The 14280-nt window shown below is 40.3% G+C and overlaps 2 non-coding genes across 2 annotated transcripts; one reads left to right on the plus strand and one right to left on the minus strand.

Moving 5' to 3' along the window:
* Positions 1-3415: 3415 nt before the first annotated feature.
* LOC141645146 (small nucleolar RNA R71) lies at positions 3416-3522 on the minus strand. The gene has a single exon (XR_012544733.1). It is a non-coding gene; the product is annotated as a small nucleolar RNA R71 (small nucleolar RNA).
* A 10132-nt stretch (positions 3523-13654) lies between these two features.
* Positions 13655-13761, plus strand: LOC141644862 (small nucleolar RNA R71). The gene has a single exon (XR_012544465.1). It is a non-coding gene; the product is annotated as a small nucleolar RNA R71 (small nucleolar RNA).
* The last annotated feature ends 519 nt before the right edge of the window (positions 13762-14280 follow it).

A 14280-nucleotide genomic window follows, 5' to 3' on the forward strand; every position in this document is an offset into this window, starting at 1 on the left:
TCAAATGCCACAAGAAATTGGGGGGAAAAACAACAAAAGCAAACTCCCAAAGTGAAACTTAAATTCTATCGATCCCTTTATCCATCGTATCCATTTTTGTGCATGGTAGAGAGGGGACGACCCTTCTTCTTGTCTAGGCAAGAGGGGGAATTCCGCGATCCTCCTGTGTTTCTAACACCATAGGGAGTCTATTCTTGACAAAAGCATTTAACGATTGAGGACAAAGGTACCCTAGCTTGACACAATTTGGAGGTGATTATTGGTATCCTTCTAGGCTTAGTAGTTTGAAGAAATTGCATCTATGAAGGAGTGTGTACCCTTGAATTGCTTCCCTTGTAGATAATTTTCGCCACTTAGATGAGTAAAGTTGCTATTCTTTTGTAGATGCATCCATTACTTGATTTTGTGTGCTTTAATGCTTGGATGTGTCGCCATTTTGGCAAGACCCACCTTGCCTTGCAAGAAGGCATCCTACCTCATGGTTGTCTTGTTGTGAGTTGAAGGGGCGGAGTGAGACCCGCTAAATGTCTCATATCGTCTATGTTATTAGGTTAGTTTAAATAATGGTCCTAGTCTTTGTCACCTCTTTACTCGGGACGAGCAAAGGTTCGGTTTGGGGATATTTGATGTGACCATAATTAGAGCATATTTAGTCCCCGAATTAGCCTTGTTCCCATGCTTTTTAGTGCATATTTGGGTCATTTATTGTCTTTAGTCCTTTGTTTTGCATATTCTTTGAGGTTTTGTGTCCTTGGTAGGAAAGGAGTGCAAACCTTGCATTTTCATGGCAAAATAAGGCTAAAATGATTGAATTCAAAGACCGAGCATCAAGGAGAGACAAGATTAGAAGGCCTTTGTACATACTATAGTAGATGGGCAATGATGAGAAAAGATCCTTGCATCCCCGAGGAAATCCTCAAGGATTTTATGAAGAAAAAAGAAGAAAAGAAGAAGGAACGAAACTGTTTGACAATCTGTGCGGATTGCCCTGAAGACGCCCGTCCATCACCACAATCCAAGCGTCTTCCTCCACAAGACGCTCGGCCAAAACCACCTAAATTCGCCCGTCTTCTCCCTCTGGACGTCCGTCCAGAAGCACCCAAATGCGCCCGTCCCGTGCCAAAAACGCCCGGATTCCCAGACAGTCATTTCGTCTTCTACAAGCTTCAAGGAAGGATGCACATTGATGCGTGTCTTTTATATGATGTTTTATACCTCATTTTACACGCATTTCAGAGCTCATTTGTATAGTTTAAGCTACCATTTCCCCTATTTCCGTCTACTTTCGTGTTTTTGTACATTATTGCAGAAATGTGAAGAATTCAACGGAAATTGAGCTAAATCCGTCCCCGAGTACCTTACATTGTATTTGACGTGGAGTATTCACTTAAGGAACGAGCTTGGTGCGCATTTAAAGGCCCGAAAGACAAATCCACGAGATCATAGAAGTCAAGTACCAGCTAAAGCAGTCGATCGACCACTACCTTCTGTCGATCGACCAACTCACGGGCTCCAGAAGCTACTGTACACTGCATCTCAGTCGATCGACCACCATGCTCAGTCGATCGACCACACCGCTAATCAGACGTGAATAAGAAGGTCGAGGAAAAGCAAGCCCAATGTGGTTAGGTTTTAATAATAAGTGTTACGTATATTTGCTATATAACGTAACCTAGTTTCCAAAGATATGCATTCAGAAATTTACCTAGTTTTACATTCAGTTTAGTTTATCAAATAATTAGGGTTTGGGATATTATTTTGCATTGGATTTTCGTTGTGCTTTCAATCATTCCGTTACAATCCTTCTGCAAATTTCGGTATTCCTTCTTTTCTATTTCAGTTTATCTTTATCGCATTGATAGTATAGAAATCGCTAGCTAGTTTCCCAAAGCCGATATTGTTGTTTTATGTTGTCTATTTGTTCAATCGTCTTAATCATGAATTTCGTAGATTTAATGATCAATCTTACTGTTGTTTTCACTATAGTTATGAGTAGCTAAATTGCTTGTGCTAGGATGTAGGGGAATTATAGTGTAGGCAGCATAGAATAATGCGGACTGAATCGTGTGTCAGTCGATCGACTGCCATACCTGGTCGATCGACTGACCACATGAGGTTTTACCTTCGTTTTAATTGTTTTAATTCTTTATAAGACAAATCGAGTGCACACGACTAGTTGAATGTCTGGGATGTGACTGACCCATTAGATCGAAAGATAGGGGAAGTTACTTGACCACCAATTAAAATGACTAAACTATGCTGAGATCGAAAGATAGGTAAAGTTTAGATTATAAGTCACTTTTCAGGATGAGAGTCAGTATTAGTGATATTAGGGACTTATAGCGAGATCGAAAGATGCTATTTGTTAAGAGTGGACCGAGAGGACCTCTTGTTTCCCGCCTCATGTGTTTGATTTAGACCGACTTAGTTTGCTGCCGCCGAAACTATAATGAATCGACCATCCTAGTACCCCTTCTTTTATCTGTTTTATCCGTTTATTTAGTTTATTGTCTTTTATTGCTATTAGTATAGACCAAATCAATTCAACCCCCACTTTCGTTACCTTAGACTAAATTAGACAATTACAAATTACATTCGCCTCCTTGTGGTTCGACCCTGTTACCACTAGCCTAGGTTAGTTTTAATAGGAAATTATAAATCTTATTTTTGGTACTCACAACGACGGGTATCAAATTTTGGCGACGTTGCCGGGGAGGCAATTGTTCTAATTTTTAGTTGTTTTATTGTTAGTCTTTCTTGGTTTAAGGGACATATGTTCCTTAAACTTTTCTTATATTCTTTTTGTAGTTTCTTCTTATGCGCAGGTCACAGGGTGGTGAACTAGTACCGTTCAATCCTGTGATTGAGAAATCCTTGCGCGAGTTGAGACGATAAAAAAGGGTATTACCGACAGAGGAAGAGGTGAGTACTCTGTCAAGTTACTACGAGAACGCTCTGTTCGAGGAAGATCCACCTACATCTCCTACTTCTATTTCTTCACCGAGACAAATACTTCTCCGTAAATTCCAAATCATGATCAAGAAGCAACTATAACAAGTCATTCTGAGCCGACAGCCGGAAATCTTTACAAGGGATTCGAATTACCTGGAGCTGATAGGAAATTCGAACCAAAGCCTTCCTATATCAACCTAGTTGAGAGGAACCAGTTCGAGGGAGCTGCAAATGAAGATGCAGCCAAGCATATGGAGATATTTATCGATTCATCGCTTTCTCTATACCCCCGCCGACTGGTGTGACCCAGGACCAGATAAAGGAGACTATGTTTATATTCTCACTCCGTGATGCTGCAAGGGAGTGGTACAGAGATCTGGACCGAGCCGCTCATGGGATCACCGACTGGAACTCCTTAGCCCTGACATTTTATAAAAAGTACTTCTCTACCTCGAAGACTAATGTCATTAGAGCTCAGATCACGAGCTTTAAACAAGGGCCGGATGAGAACTTTCATGAAGCATGGGTTCGTTTCAAGAAGTTGGTGCGAACCATACCGCACCATGGGTTCGAAAAATGGAGTCTTTGCAATCAGTTCTATAACGGGCCGTATGATGATGATCGAGGGGCTATTTTGGATGTCATGCACCAATGGCCGATTTGCTGAAAATATGGGAGAGACTAAGGGGTGGAAGATCATTGATGACTTAGCCACCCACAAGGCTGATTATTGGAATTCCAGAGGGAATCAAAGGAGGAGTGCTGAATCTTCTTCTGTAGCAGCACTTGAAGCTCTCACTACGAGATTTGACAAGTATGAACTGGGAGGAGCTTCAAAAGGAGGTATTTACCAAGTAAATGCTGTGTCAGATGGTCCTTTCGTCTGCAGAAGGTGTGGAGCTGAGGGATATGTCTCAGAGAATTGTCCTAGCCCTTTCGAGTCTTGTGCTGCCTTTCAACACTATAGGCAGACAAACACCTACTATGAGCCTAATGTTCATCCCAACTTGAGGTGGAGTAGCCAGAATATCCTAAATCTAACTCCACCTCCGCAGCAGCAAAGCAAATGAATAAAGCCCTATGTACCCCCTCATCATAAGCAACAACAATATCAAAAACCTCCCTATATGCCGCAAAGAAAGAACAATCTCAAAATTCGAGTTTGCTGAGTTGAAGAATATGTTGCAAAAGGAGTCCCAAGCTAGAGAGGCTGGAGTGAAACTTTTAGAAAGCCAAATTGCTCAATTGGCTAGCAAGAGTACCACTCGAGCTCCGGGACACTTACCGACTCAAACTGACCAGAAAGAGACCCTAAATGCCATTACTTTGAGGAGTGGGTATACCCTGGAGGGGCCTGCTATGGTCGAGGATGCCCCTGAAAAGAATGAGGCGAAACCGAGTCGAATAAAGTCAGAACGAGTAATACAAAGAAAAAGGCGTCTACCAGTATATCGGTCGATCGACGATATACCCGGATCGATCAAGTGCGGGTTACAGAGCTTCGAATCAGATCTCGGTCGATCGACTGAGCAGGGTGGTCGATCGACTGAGGCCACAGCTGATATTGAGAAATTTCGTCCTCCAATGCCCAATAATTTGAAAGACCACTTATTTCGGGGTACGACAACTCCAAAAGTATTGGGGCAAGATCTGAGTGTTGATGGGTCTGTCCCGATTCCGAAGTTCGACCTAATGTCGGTCAATGGCTCACATTTGAGACGGTCTGAAGAGGGGTCAAGCTTCAATAAAGAGAAGGTAGTGGACTTCCAGCCTAAGTCCAGGGATGCCGGCATGCGTGATTTAGAGGAGAGGGCTAAGCTACTTCTTACAGCCCCGTATCCAAAGAGACTAGTGCCGACAAAGGAACAGGTATATTTCAGTAAATTTGAAAATGTTGTTCGTAGTCTTATTATTGGAATCATTAGTAGGTATAATTCTCTTAATCCCATTTTAATTATTGTTAATTATCTTCGTTTATTCATCATGTTTCACTTTGTTGGTATGATTGACAACCTTGCTAGCATGTTCAACATGATAACGAGTGAGTAGTTTCCTTAGCTAGGGTTAATGGGTAATTAGGGGAAACCAACATGGGGAATGATTCATGCTTAAATTAATATGCTTTCATAGTTTATTTGTTTGCTTGTTGTGATCTCAACTTATGCACATGTTATGTTTGATGAAATGCGAGCCTATGAATCCTTGCATTTTTTACCCATCACCTATCTTTTCAATGAGACTTGTAAGAGATAAACCAACTCGAGTCTCATTAGACCATGCATATAGTTGAGCAGGGAAGATTAAGTCGACTTGTAGGTGTTGTACAATCTAATCGATTCGGCTCCGGGACCTAAACTTTCCTAGGATTGTAAGATATAAACCAACTCGATCCATCACAACAATAATTGCTTGCTTATAATTTGAGAATATGTTTGTATGATCAATTCCCATGAATCCCCTATGACCCCATGACACCCTAGTGCCCTTTATCAATTGTTTACAGCCCTTTTAATTCATCTTGCTTGTTTACTTTTATTGCTATTTAGTTTAGTGATCTTCTACTTCAAACCCCAATTGTGACACCCTTAGACACCACTAGTTGAAATAGAAAATCTCATCTCAATTCCCGTCCCTTGGGATCCGACCTTTACTTGCCTCTTTACTAACTGTATAGTTGTTTGTGAAGTTATAAATTGTGTTTTGGTCTAGGTGCTTCTAACGACAAGTACTGAAAACTAAACCCTCACGAGGGATCACGACCAATGAGATTTGGCAAATGGATGTCAAAACCGCCTTCTTGAATGGGATTCTAGAATAAGAGGTGTACATGATACAACCTAAAGGTTTTGTGGATACATCTAACCCTAAGAAGGTGTGTAAGCTTAAAAAGTCCATCTATGGTCTTAAGCAAGCATCTAGGAGTTGGAATCATCGCTTTGATCATGTTATTAAACAATACGGTTTCACTAGAAGCGTGGAAGAACCGTGTTTATACATGAAGTTTAGTGGGAGTAAGGTTGCATTCCTTGTCCTATATGTGGATGACATATTAATCATTGGGAATGATGTTCCATCACTCACTTCCGTTAAAGAGTGGCTAGGGAAACACTTCCAAATGAAGGACTTGGGAGAGGCACAACGAATCATGGGTATACGGATCTATAGGGATAGGTTCAAAAGGATACTAGCATTGTGTCAACAAGCTTATATTTACAAAGTTCTTGACCGGTTCAATATGAAAGACTCCAAGAGAGGATTTCTACCTATGGGCCAAGGGATTACTTTGAGCAAGTCACAGTCTCCCTCCACCCCTAAGGAAGTTGAACACATGAAGACCGTCCCTTATGCTTCCGTTGTTGGGTCTATCATGTATGCTATGATTTGACTAATCCCGACGTTGCGTATGCCTTGAGCATGATAAGTCGTTATCAAGCCAAGCCTGGTGAGAGTCACTGGATAGCCGTAAAGAACATCCTTAAGTACTTGAGAAGGACTAAGGATTCGTTCTTCGTGTTTGGAGGAGAAACTGAGTTGCGTGTAAGAGGTTACATGGACGCAAGTTTCCAAACCGATCGGGATGACATGAAATCCCAATCCGGCTATGTGTTTATGCTAAATGGAGGAGCTGTTTACTGGAAGAGCTTCAAGCGAAGTGTTACCGCGGATTCTACAACAGGGTTTAGTACCTTGCGATCTCGAGGTCGCGAAGGAAGCTGTTTGGATTAGGCAATTCATGGAGGGACTAGGAGTAGTCCATTCCGCCAAAGATCCTATCACTCTATATTGTGATAACAGTGGAGGTATTTTTCAAGCCAAAGAGCCTAAGTCTAGTAACAAATCTAGACATATTGAAAGGAAATACCATGTAATTAGAGATTATGTGGAAAGGAAGGAAATTGACATTTGTAAGGTTGGGACAGATGATAATATTGCTGATCCTTTAACCAAGCCTTTATCAAAGGCTAAGCATGATGGTCATGTCGTCGCTATAGGATTGAGACGAGTACCAGATTTTCTTTAGATTATGGATATGTAATAATTGGATAGTGTATCTTTTATTATATATATGATAATTACATTCATTGTTTTCGCATTTATTCTTTTATGAATCTTTTGTTTAGTGTGACTAAATTTTAAATACCTTGTTTATCTGAATAAGTTGTGGAGACAATGTTGAACACAATTCAAGTGAATAAGATGAACATTGTATTTTGTCCCTAGTCACTTAATGAGGTGACGTCTCGGAGTGACTAGATTGTAAGTCGATTGATGGTTGTTCAACACCATAAGCTCATATGTAATGACTGGTCGATTACATAGGCAGAGTGTGTGACACTTTGCCGGACAGTGACCATTTAGAGAGTCCCTAAGTTCTATTATAGACGCCTGATAGTGGCGGGGATCTCTAAGATGTTCTAATGAGTCGATTCTTTTGACTGGAGACTATTATCTGAGCAAGTGCAGTTTTTGAGTGACTTTGGTTTTTGTCCTAGGTCGTGCCGTGAAAGGAGGTCAAAAGGGCATTTACTAGGTCACGGTGAGCTGTATTGTGCAATAGGATAGATAGGGCATACAGGAATTGTCCACCCACGTTCGGTAACTATATCTCAAGGCCACTCGAGGAGTTAATGACTACAAATGCGTGGCCACGCTCGGAAGTAATCTGTGAGAGATTTTTCCGGTCAGGTAGTCACACTCCTGATCGAGAAAACCACTCGCGATATGTTCGTGTGCAAGTGCGACCTGAAAGACACCTTGCATTGAGTGGGAGATTAAAACGGACAAGAGAATTGGTAGCGCACACCTTGTGTCGGACAAGTGGGAGATTGTTGGAGTTAGTGTCCTCCACAATAGTGCGTTAACATAAAAAATCTCATTAATGGAATATCATCAGATATTTAATTATTTGATCCTCGTTAGTTGATTAACGTAAATCGATAACGGTTGGCTGACTAGAGTTTGACGTTATTGTTGTGAGACGGCGGTGATCAACTGACCCCTTTCGATCACACCTATAGGAACGAACCCCAATAGACAACTAATTAATTGTATGAGATACAATTTATTTAGTCCCTTGATTTGTAGACTAAAAGGTTAGTCAATTATTTTAAGAGAATTCGAGTTGCGAACTCGAGGAACGGCAGTTATTATTTAATTATGTGATAATTGAATAATAAATTTTGGGAGACGGGTTTTAGTTAATTAATTATTAATTCACTAAAATTGTACTAATTGATTAATGTGATTAATATTAGTATGTAAATAATATGTGTAGTGGTACACGTATATTTACGGAGTGATTTGGACGAATTTATTATGGAAGTATTTAAACATGATACGATGTTTAAAATAAAATTACACGTATTTGTGCGACAAATATAAGAACCAACATGGACCCGTAAATGGGCAAGTGGACCGTGTAAAATAGAGTAGTGTATGATTAGTAACATAATCATTTCATCTTACTTTATATACTACAATAAGTTATCTTATATTGTTTTTGCATGTGATGTAAGATAAAATAATGTAAGATAATTGAACACTCTTCCTCACCTAACACTCCATCCCACCCGCCACTTTCCCTTCCTTTATACTCCTTCCTTTGTTCATTTTTTACACTACATCATTTTTATATTTTGCATGTGAACAAAAATTAATCATCTCTCTAAAATAATTATTCATCTTTACTAAGGTTGTTAGTAAACAAATTTTATTACTAAGACTTGTTAGTAATATTACAAATAATATCAAGGGTATAATAATAATAAGTTCTAGTTAAATACTTGTTATTATTTTTAGGTTTAGTTCTTGGGTGCATCTTAAAGGAGATCTTCTTTTTGAAGATTTGTAAGGAGGATCATCCATTTGGTATAAGCTCAAGAACAATCTCTTCTTCTTCTTCTTCTTCTTCTTCTTCTTCTTCTTCTTCTTCTTCTTCTTCTTCTTCTTCTTCTTCTTCTTCTTCTTCTTCTTCTTCTTCTTCTTCTTCTTCTTCTTCTTCTTCTTCTTCACCACTCTCAACAACAACCTCCTCATCACCCATACTAGCATCCCTAGGAGCATTAGGAAAGAAAACTTCCCTATCTGCCAAACTAGGCAAAGGACATGATGGGTCAAGAAGTGCTTACCTAGCTAGGTGTAAGAGGGGCGGGTATTGAGATCTACATGCATTGACTCAGTCTTCATGGGCTTTCTTATGCATTTCTTGCATCAAAAGAGTCAAGTAATCATTCCCCACCGTAACATTTTCGGGTCAGGATTCATAGTAGGTGAACGGGTAGGGTGGAGTGATAATAGAGGAGGAGGGCTCGGCAATGGCCTCCCTATGTTGTTGCATTATGGACTCGGCTTCCTCGGAGAGTGGGAGAAGATAGTGCGGGCTTCGAACATTTAGTCGGCAAATTTTGTTCAGTAGAATGAAGGCCTATGCATCTTTTGTAAGCCACTCAAATTTGTTGTCAAGATTGTCGTTCTTGATCCAATGGAATTTGTGAACCATAGTGACTAGATCAATGAGGTGGCCTCCCTTAACCGGCTTATAAGTGTCATCTTTGTTGAAATTCCGGTTGAAGTGCTTTGCCAACCACGTTACCAATCCCCCATTTACTATAAAGGTCGCGCCTTCCATGCCATGATCGATTTTATGCCACCATTCGATTAAAAGTTAAAGGATATTATATTTCTCGGTGAACTTCTTATTGACATTCAAGGCTGACTCGAGATAGATAAATTCTAATTCGGTGAAGTGATAAGTCCCCTTCCTAGCAATAAGAGTATTTCCCACAACCTTGTGCCACACCCTTATGCCTGGGTGATGAACATAAAGGGCACGACATTCATGGAAGGACTCGAATTTCCTCCCGGTAATAGCTTTCCACAAAGGGGCGGGATCATATTTTGTTGAAGGTTTCTTCACATAAGTCGAGTCATTATCAAGACCGAAAATTTTGCCAAACTCATTAAAGGACATCTTCCTATCCACATTCTCAAGGCGGAATTCAATTTTCGTTCGAGTCTCCACCTTTGTAACTTTCAATGAACTTAGAAATTCCAAGGTGAGGGAAGGGTAGGTCAATTCTTGCATATTAAACAATGTAAGCAACCCCATAGACTCAAAGAAGTTCTTGGTCCTTTCAAGGACACCCAATTTGGTCAAGGCATCTTGGCAAATAAACTTGGTGGGTAAAATCGATTTCTTAGCAAGAGACACAACTTTTTTCCTATGAGAATCAGATGTGAAAGTTACCTCCGGATATTTTTCTAGTTGCTCAATAACCGGGATAGAAGTAGTAGCTTCCACCATAAGAATAGGAGTTTCTTGAATTTCCATTCTTTCTTGTTGAACCACCAAAGCCTTTGAGGCTTGAAGTGCTTGTTGCCTTTTGGAAATTTTTGATTTTGTAGGTGCCTTGCTTCCATCTTTGGTCCTAGCCATTGTTCTTCTCCTTATATGTATCAACAACCAATGATTTGCTTGAATTTTTCTAGTATCCTCAAGCTTTAATGAATCCCAAATCGATTTAGGATTTTCAAAATTTGCCTTTATCCCTAGAAAATTGATTTAATTTTTGAGGATTTGGATGTTTGAATGGCTTTTTATTGATAGAGGAGTGATTTGTTTGAGTTTTGAGGAAGTTTGGAATTGATTTGGGTGAATTTGGTTGAGGAAATTGATTTTAGTGGATGGAGGGATTGAGGGTTTTGAATGTGTGTTTATGTTTTAAATGAAGGAAATGAAATGGGGAAAGGGGGTTTTAATCCCGTGTTTTTGAATTTCAGTAGAGGGAGATGAGCGTCTGCAGCATGGTACGCTCAGATTGTTGCCCAGTCAGCATTATAAAATGTAACCCGTGCTGAGACGAGCGTCTTTAGCAGGAGACGAGCATATTTTGCCTAGAGACGAGCGGATTTTTTTGAGGACGCTCGGATTCAGGGTCAGGGTGAAATCCCAGATTCTGATAAAACCAAGACGAGCGGATCTTTACTGAGACGAGCGTCTTGTGGTTGAGATGAGCGGATTCCTGAGGAGACGCTCGGATTCATACCCAGTGCAAATTTTTCTATTTCCGCTCTGCCAGGATGAGCGGATTCTAGTCAAGACGCTCGGATTTTCATTCAAGATGAGCGGCTTCTTCTTGAGATGCTCGAATTGCCCTTGTTCCTCACGGGTTCAGTTCCACCCGTGGGTATTTTTATAACCCAAGTCATTCCGTCTTCGTTCCTTTGGTCTTTATTGTGGGGGCACTACGAAGGCATGGATAGCCTAGACAATTGCTATCTCCACACTAATCAAAACACTACACATCAAGAAACTTTTAAGTCCCTCCCTCACTTTCTCTCAAAATGATAATCTTGATCAAAGTAAAATGGTAAATCCAAAAATTGACAAAATGCAATAAGTTAAATGCAAGTTAAGGGGTTAGAATATTTATAAATGGTGGTTTAGGGAGGACTCCACCAAACTCTCATTCATGTATGAGATGTCAAGGAGGCATATCTAAGGTGTTGTTGATGTTGCTCAACACCTTGAAGAAGTAGTCGAAGGCTTGTTAATTGTCATTATAAAGATCTTCAATAGACCTTTGCATATGTTGTTCTTCATTGTGGTGACTTGAGTTAACATGGTCACCAAAGCCTTGGTCTCGGGTCATAGCATTACCAATATAAGGATTGAATAACCCTTCAAACTCATCATCTCATAGACCACATACTTCATTAGCTTGCTTCCCAATAGTATCATGAGTTGATGAGAATAACTCCTCTTCCTTCTTGTCATTATGGCCAATGACGCCTTCTTCTTCTCTTGTCATAACTGGTGGTGAGCTATTCAAGCTCTTATTCTTGTTGAAACTTTCTTGCTCTTTGGATGGAGCATCTTGGAGATTATCCACTTTCTTCTCCCATATGGGTGGTGATTCTTTACCCATAGCTTGTCCTTTGTATTGAGATGCCAACTTCTTCCTATCACTTTCTCGGCTATAATGATCGATCATGAAACATGGCTCATGTAAGCGGGGAGCTCTCATTGTCTTGTCAAGGTTAAAAGTGATTGTTTCATCTCGCACTTCAAGTGTGAGTTCTCCATGTTTTACATCAATCACCGCTCCCGCGGTGTGTAAGAATGGTCTTCCTAAAATGATAGGAATGTTGGAGTCTTCCTCCATGTCAACAATAACAAAGTCCACCAGGATGAAGAACTTGCCAATTCTTACTGGCACATCCTCCCACACCCCTAAAGATGTCTTGGTTGACCGATCCGCCATTTGAAGTGTGATATTAGTGCACTTGAGTTCTCCCATTCCTAGCTTTTTGCATACCGAGTATGGCATGACACTTACACTTGCTCCAAGGTCAGATAGAGCTTTGTTGATTGTAGTGTCGCCAATGGTGCATGGAATAGAGAAACTTCCTGGATCCTTGAGTTTTGGAGGTGAACTTCCTTGTAGGATGGCACTACTCACCTTGGTGAATGCAATAGTCTCTAGCTTCCGGATGTATTTCTTCTTTGTAAGAATATCTTTCAAGTATTTCGCATAGGCCGGAACATGGTTAATCAATTCGGTGAATGGGATTGAGACTTCCAAGTTATTCACAAATATCCATGAACTTTCCAAGTTGTTCATCGAACTTAGGCTTAGCTTGACGACTTGGAAATGGAAGTCTAATCACAATAGGCTCTTTCTCCTTAGCCTTCTCTCCATTCTTTTTCTTTGAAACTTCTTGAATGGTGGTGGGTTCTTCTTCTTTCTTAGAGTTTTCAACTCTCTCCTTGTCACTAGCATTCACAACATCTTCATCAATGGCCCTCTTCGGCCCTTCATACCTTGTACCACTCCTCAAATGGATGGCACTCACCGACTCATTTCTTGGGGGATTACCTTGAGGTGGTAATTGCCCCTTTTGTCTTTGAGAATTTGAAGATGCTAATTGAGAAATTTGGGTTTCCAACATCTTTGTGTGAGCTAGTATGTTGTTGATGGTGATGTCTTTTGATTGGCTATCCTTTTGCATTTGAGTGAAAAACTCTTGTTGGTTCTTTTGCATTTGGAGGACCGCTTTTTGAACATCAAAACCTTGGTCATTTGCTTGATTGTATGGAGGTTGATTTTGATAACTTTGGTTTTGATTGTAAAAGGGTCTTTGAGATTGGTTTCTCATTGGAGGTGGGGTGTATGTTTGAGGGTTTTGAACATTTTGACTTTTGTATGAAAGATTGGGGCCGAATTTGGTATTCTCATTGTAATAGTTGGAATAAGGGGTGCCACTTTTGTATGCTTGGAAAGCATTCACTTGTTCACTTGTTTCCCTACATTCACTTTGGTCATGTCCCAAAGTTCCACAATTCTCACATACTCCACTTGGAATTGATGATGATGCCACCATAGCATTAACATGTTGCTTGGGTGATTTGGAGGTCTCTTCAAGTTTAGCCATGGCCTTCTCAAACTTTAAATTAATGGTATCAATATGAGCACTAAGTTGAGCACCCAATTGAGTAATAGAGTCCACCTCATGCTTTCCTCCTCTAGTAGCCTTCCGAGGTCTACTATATTGCGAGTTATGGACCGCCATTTCCTCAATTTTGTTCCATGTTTGATTGTCATCGACTTCGTTGAACATACCTTTTGATCCCATATTGAGAATGTTTCGGGAGTCTTCATATAGACCATTCCAAAATTGTTGTACAAGGAACCACTCGCTAAGTCCATGGTGTGGACAAGATCGACAAGTGTCCTTGAATCTTTCCCATGCTTCATACAAAGATTCCTCATCCCTTTGTTTGAATCCAGTGATTTGGGCTCTCAACATGTTAGTCTTCTCCGGTGGATAGAATTTTTTGTAGAAAGCAAGTGCCAATTTATTCCAAGAATCAATAACAAGAGTAGTCTTATATAGGCTCTTCAACCATTGTTTCGCGGAACCAATCAAAGAAAAAGGAAATAAGACCCATCGAATTTGGTCTTGAGTAACCCCGGTTTGAGAAATCGCATCACAATAGTCACAAAAAGTCTCCATATGGGAATGAGGGTCTTCACTAGGCATCCCCCCAAATTGACTTCTCTCAACTAATTGTATAAATGCGGACTTGGCAATGAAATTACCGGTTAAATGTTGTGGTGTAGGAGTACCATTTGGTAGGTTCTCCTAGGTTGGTACGGAATGTGACGAAAATTTAGGCATTGTGGGTTGATTTTGTGGTGGGTTTTGTATTGGGTTATCCTCTCCTTCTCTTGCAAAAGGGTTGATGAACTCAATGTTATTTGTTTGAATGTCCACAATATCACCAATACCTCTCAAATTATTCCTAGCAAGTCTTCTATTGTTGGT

The sequence above is a fragment of the Silene latifolia genome, chromosome 2, assembly GCF_048544455.1.
Source record: "Silene latifolia isolate original U9 population chromosome 2, ASM4854445v1, whole genome shotgun sequence".
Lineage (NCBI taxonomy): Eukaryota > Viridiplantae > Streptophyta > Magnoliopsida > Caryophyllales > Caryophyllaceae > Silene > Silene latifolia.